The 6,271-nt window shown below is 36.3% G+C and overlaps 1 long non-coding RNA gene across 1 annotated transcript; it reads right to left on the bottom strand.

The window, feature by feature from the left end:
• Positions 1–681: 681 nt before the first annotated feature.
• On the bottom strand, positions 682–3,987 carry LOC131199110 (uncharacterized). Its single transcript, XR_009155261.1, has 2 exons — positions 2,842–3,987; positions 682–1,608 (listed from the first exon to the last, which is right to left on the bottom strand). It is a non-coding gene; the product is annotated as an uncharacterized LOC131199110 (long non-coding RNA).
• Between the last annotated feature and the right edge of the window lie 2,284 nt (positions 3,988–6,271).

Below are 6,271 nucleotides of genomic sequence, written 5' to 3'. Positions count from 1 at the left end.
ACTCAATGACCGAGATTCCAAGCTCAATTGTGGTTGTAAGTAAAAGACCGCCTATATCTCCATATAGGGAGACACATAGACATTTCTGACAGTTAAGGTTCATTGGTGAGATGGTCCTTTTTATTTAATTATTTATTTCCCATATTTTATTATTTTTACACATTATTTAAGGCAGCAAATACAGATGACAAAGCATTAGATGATTTTCTATCTTAATAGCAAATGGGGTTATGTCATGACTCGATTAGAGATATTAATCCAATTTATTATAATAGCTCAGTTGCAATATTTTTTGAAGTTTGATGAACAAATGCCAATTGCTCTATTGGCACATCTAGACTGAAGTCTGAAGGTGAAGAATAGTAGAGGAATTAAAACCATTCTTACACAGACTATATACTATCAAAAACCCATTGGAATACGCTTCTAATATAACATAATTTTAATTAAATCTTAAAAGAGATAGTTTCTTTGTTAGCTGGGCAGAGCTTTTGGGACTTTGGCATACAAGTAAAGTGTAAAGTAAGAATGACAGGATTTGCTGAATCAATAAACCTTATCACAGTAATCAAGTAATTAAATAAAAGGAGATTACAGCACACAAAATTGTGTACACAAGAATTGACTTATGATAAATATGTCGTACAACTAAGTGAAAGCTGTTAGGACTCCTTCAAAAACTGGTACGGAATGGTAAAGTTTAATATACAACAAAGAAGATGATTAAATACAGACCAATATGCCATATTAAAATAATATATATATAGTTAATTAAGTACAATGAGTACATTTCAGCTATTGTCTTTTAGGACCAGTTCTTTGTACCAACCTTTTCTCAATTTTAAGTGTGCCACTCCAAGCCAAGTCTAGTCTTCTTGCTTATGAGGGTCCATAGGAATTTGGGTGGAAGGGGCAAAGCTTTATTGTAGGATATGATTATAATTCACATGTGTGTGCTGCTAGTACATACCTGTCAATCTTTTTTGATTGGATATTTTTATTAATACCATATTTTCATGCAATAGCCAATGGTTTGCTAAAAAAAACCCATCTTTACAAATACGACTATAGGAAGCTAGCTGCCTGTTACTATATTAGTATGTTTGTCCATATGACTCAGTACTTCATACATTTGACTCAATACTGTGTATAGTATAGTGGAAATTCTCAGCAGCAGATCTTACACCTGACCTTGAGGAACCACTGTATCTGGTTTACCAATTCCTTGTTGGTTGGTAAACTTGAGATCCAAAAAATATCTTTGTAACTATCTCAAATCACTAAAAACTGAAATCCAAGGAAGCTGTTCAAAACTCAAAGTAGTGACTGAAATCAGCCCTAAACTGGAATGAATTGCTTCCATTAATCAATGTAGATAGGGCAGAGATGCTTCCATCCAAAAAGGTGTGTATCAATCCTTTTTTTAAAAAAAGTACATTATTTGTATGCTGCCCATTTCACCAGGTTCTAGATTAATACATACAAAATCTCTACAAGATTTTTTTCCGACACTTCAGACTCTCACACTGGCAGGTAGTCTCTGTCTCAGGCATACTTCCAGCTTTATAACCATAATCCCATGTAAGTTCAGTTCCAGCTTTTACATGTCTGAAAAGCAAATATGCCACACAATTAGAATAGCAATAATCTATGAGGATTTATGCTTACTTTTATTTTTATGAGTGCACAAATACAGGTTGGAGCTTAAGACTCCCAACAAGGCAGCAACGATGTCTGTTCTTCACATAATTTACAGCTATCTTGATGATAAGAACTGTACACAGTATTCCAAATGTGAACTCACTAGTGCAGTATAAAGTGGTGCTTCCCATGATCCTGATCTATCCCTCTTTTTGATGCAATTTAGGACTACATGGTCCTTTTTGGCAGCTGTAGCACAGTACCGGCTCATACTCAAGTGGTGGCCCACTAGGACACCCATTCTCCCTAAGTGCAGGATCTTACCTTTCTTATCACTGAACTGCATTTTGTTTGCTATGGCCCAGTGTTCAAATCTGTTAAGATCCTTCTGTCCTCCAACGTGTTAACAATTACCCCTGGCATATCATAGTAACAGATTACTAAATTTGAATTTTAAGATTATTAAATTTGAATATCTAGCAGATAGTGCTTAAGTAGCACTAATCAAGATTTCTGTTCTTAACAAAGTTAAAGAGACAAATGAAACTATGGTTTACTTCACTAAAGTATGCTCTGTGCCTGGAGATCATGCAGGAGGACATTAGCAAGAATGAAAAGCCAGGAAAATTATCTCTTCTGATCAACTAAAACTGTTATTGGTTTTTAATAATGGTTTGCAAACCCACTTTAAAACATGTTTTTGTCTCTGGTTTATAATTAATATGATTAACATTTAATAATATCTAAAAAGCTCAGAGCATTTACCCAAGATAAAAGCAGAAGTGTTTAATGTTACAAAGATAAACATTCTAAGATCAAGTAGCTATTAATCAATACACACATATACGGCCGCACACTGCACACACAATCCCAAAATAACTTCATCAATTCCTTGAAATATCAAGATTTGTTTATAGTGCAGACATAAAAATATATTATTCCAAACTCAATCACTTATGCCTTAAAAATCAGACACAATCATAGAGCTGTGTCGTATTTGCCTTTATAAATGGGATAAAACTCTTGCTATCATGGCTCAATAATATGGCTCAGCAATAACACCATTCCATTTTCTGCCTTCTGTATTGTTCAGATAACCAAAGAACAAGTATTCAGTTTTATACATTTTTTTCTTAGTAGAAATCTATTTTTGCTCACAGAATTACGCTTAGGATTTGTTAACGAAGAAAAATGTCAAACCTCTTTGTGAAGAATGCCACCCAGGGGAAGTTTCTGTTGTGAGTCTCTACAAATACACTTTGTACAAAGAGATTAGGAGAGCAGCTGTGCTATAAACAAAATAAATAACAGTTAAAAGAGAGATACCTGGTTTTGTTTAATATACTTTTTGTGCACATTTGGATTGTTTCTTTTGGTAAACATACTCTACTTATGGAGTCAGGAATGAATATCTGAGCAAACCATTCTTTTCTATAATGTTTAACATCATTAATGCAAAAAATAAAAAACAAAAGAGGAAATGGTTTTATAAAGGGACAAAATCTGTGTATTTAGTATCAATATGTTATAAAACTGTTTTCTGTGCTGTTTTTTGATATATTTTATATGCTATTTTTTATTTATTTTGTTAACATCTCTTGCTTTGCTTTAGTTGGTTAAAAGTTGTTGTTAGCTCTAACACTCTTGTAGGACCCTTTCAAGCTTTGTGTTTCAAGAAACTGTATGGCAACACTCTTTTAAGGATCAAAAGCAGACAGCCCTGCCTTTCTCAGTAAATGGTTACACTTAAGATTCTTCTCTGAATTCTTCATGCTTATATTTTTCTCTTATCAGAGAAAATAATCTCTGATAATCCTTAGTAGTCTTTGTTCAATGAATGTCCATGTCCTATTTCTTTTTGCTAAATTATACAAGAACTTTATAATTTTGTACCTGGTGCTGCTGGCTTACTGGTTTAAGAGAATAGTGACTCTCCCACTATCCACATTTTTCTACCACTGAGTTCAACCAGACCAATAAAAGCAAAAGCAAAATTGCTCCAGGAGAAGCCAACGAGTAGAACAAACTTCAAGGGCTTCTATTCCAACAGTAACTAATACGATGAGGAATAAAAAGAGGAGAAAAGATCATAAACCTCATCTTAGGACCTTTTTACATCAAGTCCCTTCCTCCATTTCAAATCCTAACCTTTTTCCTGGCTCTTCTCTTCAGCCTTATTTCCTTACAGTGGACATAATGGCTTAGCAAAATATAATTAATTACATACTGAACATATTTATTTACCCCCTCCTCATTTATTATTATCATTCACTTCTGCATTTGGTTATTCTTATCACTGGCATCTAAATTTAAGGCTGAAAAGATTTCCCAGTATTTGCATGTGAATTATAGAATATAAAACTAAAAGATAACTGGTTTCTTTTTATAATGCATGTCACACACACGCACGCTCGCTGGGAAAAAAAAGGATGGATGGATGGATGGAAGTAAGGAAGGAAGGATGGATTGATGGATGGGCGACCGCTTTGAGCGCAACCCTTCTCCCGCAACTAAGGGGGTCAATGTTTTCCCCAATCCTAGGGTGTGGGAAACAGTCATTCTTTCTTCCCCTAGTCTCTCCCGAGATCGCACTGCAGCGCCCATCATCCCCAGCCGGCAATCTGAGCTCGTGCCATGGCCGGCGTGGAGGGTGTGGTGGTGGTAAACGCCAGGAGAAAGCTTTCGCTCTTTTCGAGAGGTCCTCTTGGAAGGCTGCCTTGGAAAGGGAAAGTGGGAGGGGCAGAGATTTCTCCTCAAAGGTCCCCTTGGAAGGCTGGGTTGGAAAGGGAAAGTGGGAGGGGCAGAGATTTCTCCTCAAGGTCCCCTTGGAAGGCTGGGTTGGAAAGGGAAAGTGGGAGGGGCAGAGATTTCTTCCTCGGGTCCTTCTAGAGTCCTTGAGAAACTGATATCATACAAGGTTAATAAATTATACTCCTCCTCCTCATTGATGAGTTTTCATCCTGAAATTGATTGAAACATTGTACCATCATATGCTGCCATAGTATAGTGTTAACAACATCTGTAAAGATGATATATGAGCATGACACTAAGTTTTTCTATATTTCCCCTTTATTGAAAAACTTCCATCATGCTTCTTTCTGAAAACAAAGGTCATTATAATATACCTCATTATATATTTGATTTGATGATATTTCAGTTAATAAATACCATTTAAGGTGTTAAGCTTCTTTTCTTTTCAGCAGCAAAGTGAATTACAACTTTAAAGAACTTTATTACTTTATATTCATTTATTTTAAGTATAGATTTTAGATTTTTAAACAAATATGTTTAGAGCTTTTATATCTTTCAAGTTATTCAAATTATCCCTCAGCAGGTATATAATGGCATCCAATTCCAATATCATGTTGGGGCTTTTGAGCAAGGGAGGAGGAACGTGAGCACCGCCTTTCGCTGGCATTCCGGGATTTCCCTTTGTTTAGAGCTGGGAATCCTCCTTCCCCTTTGCACTCCTCCTCCTCCTCCTCTCTCTCTCTCTCTCTCTCTCTCTCTCACACACACACACACACACACACACACACAGACTTCTAAAGTCGATTGGCACAATGAAAGGCAAAGACCACAATTGTTTTAAGAAAGAAGCTTTAGCAGGGGGGGGGGATGGGAGGGTGTTTTAAGTTTTGGCAAACAGCCAGGCCAACTGTATTGGAGAAGGTCACACAACTGGCCTTAACATTTTAGCTGCTGTCTTTTCCTCACACTTGGGTTTAATGATATTAGAGACCCTTATTGCCCTGCCAAAAAAAAAAAAGAGCCACCCCAACGTCTATGAAAATTAACCTTCTCTGCCAAGAGACACTGTGCAGGGTATTTTCACTATTGGTGTGCATACAGGCTTAGATTTGTGCTGGGTTCTTAGTGCTTAGAGCACTGACCTTCAGAGGCACCCTGGTCCCTTGGAAGCTAAAGGAGGACTCATTTTCATGCTTGCAGTTGTATTGTCAATTTCTGTGAGACAATGTTGTTGAAGTAACTCACTCACTCATTCATTCATTCATTCATTCCTTGTGTGTCCAATCACACTTAGCCAATAAAAATTCTATTCTATTCTATTCTATTCATTCATTCATTCATTCATTTTATTTTGTCAAATACATATTAAATAATTATATAAATATAAGCATGAATTGAATACATAAAAGGAATACAACTAAAGGGAACATTAGGACAGGGACGGTAGGCACGCTGGTGCTCTTATGCACGCCTTACAGACCTCTTAGGAATGGGGTGAGGTCAATACTAGATAGTCTTTGGTTAAGGCTTTGGGGATTTTGGGAAGAGACCACAGAGTCAGGTAGCACATTCCAGGCATTAACAACTCTGTTACTGAAGTCACATTTTCTGCAATCTAGATTGGAGAGGTTCACTTTTAAGTTTGAATCTATTGTGTTCTCGTGTATTGTTGTGGTTGAAGCTGAAGTAGTCATTGATAGGAAGTACATTGTAGCAGATAATTTTATGAGCTATGCTCAGGTCATACCAAAGGCGGCGTAGTTCTAAATTTTCTAAAGCTGGGAATCCTCCTTCCCCCTTTTGCACTTTTATTGTTTTTCGTTCAAATAAATATTCATGTTATTTTACTTGGCTCTATCTTTATTTTTTACATTTCCCA

This window comes from Ahaetulla prasina, chromosome 1 (genome assembly GCF_028640845.1).
Source record: "Ahaetulla prasina isolate Xishuangbanna chromosome 1, ASM2864084v1, whole genome shotgun sequence".
Classification (NCBI taxonomy): domain Eukaryota; kingdom Metazoa; phylum Chordata; class Lepidosauria; order Squamata; family Colubridae; genus Ahaetulla; species Ahaetulla prasina.
This window is presented reverse-complemented; position numbering and strand designations above follow the sequence as displayed.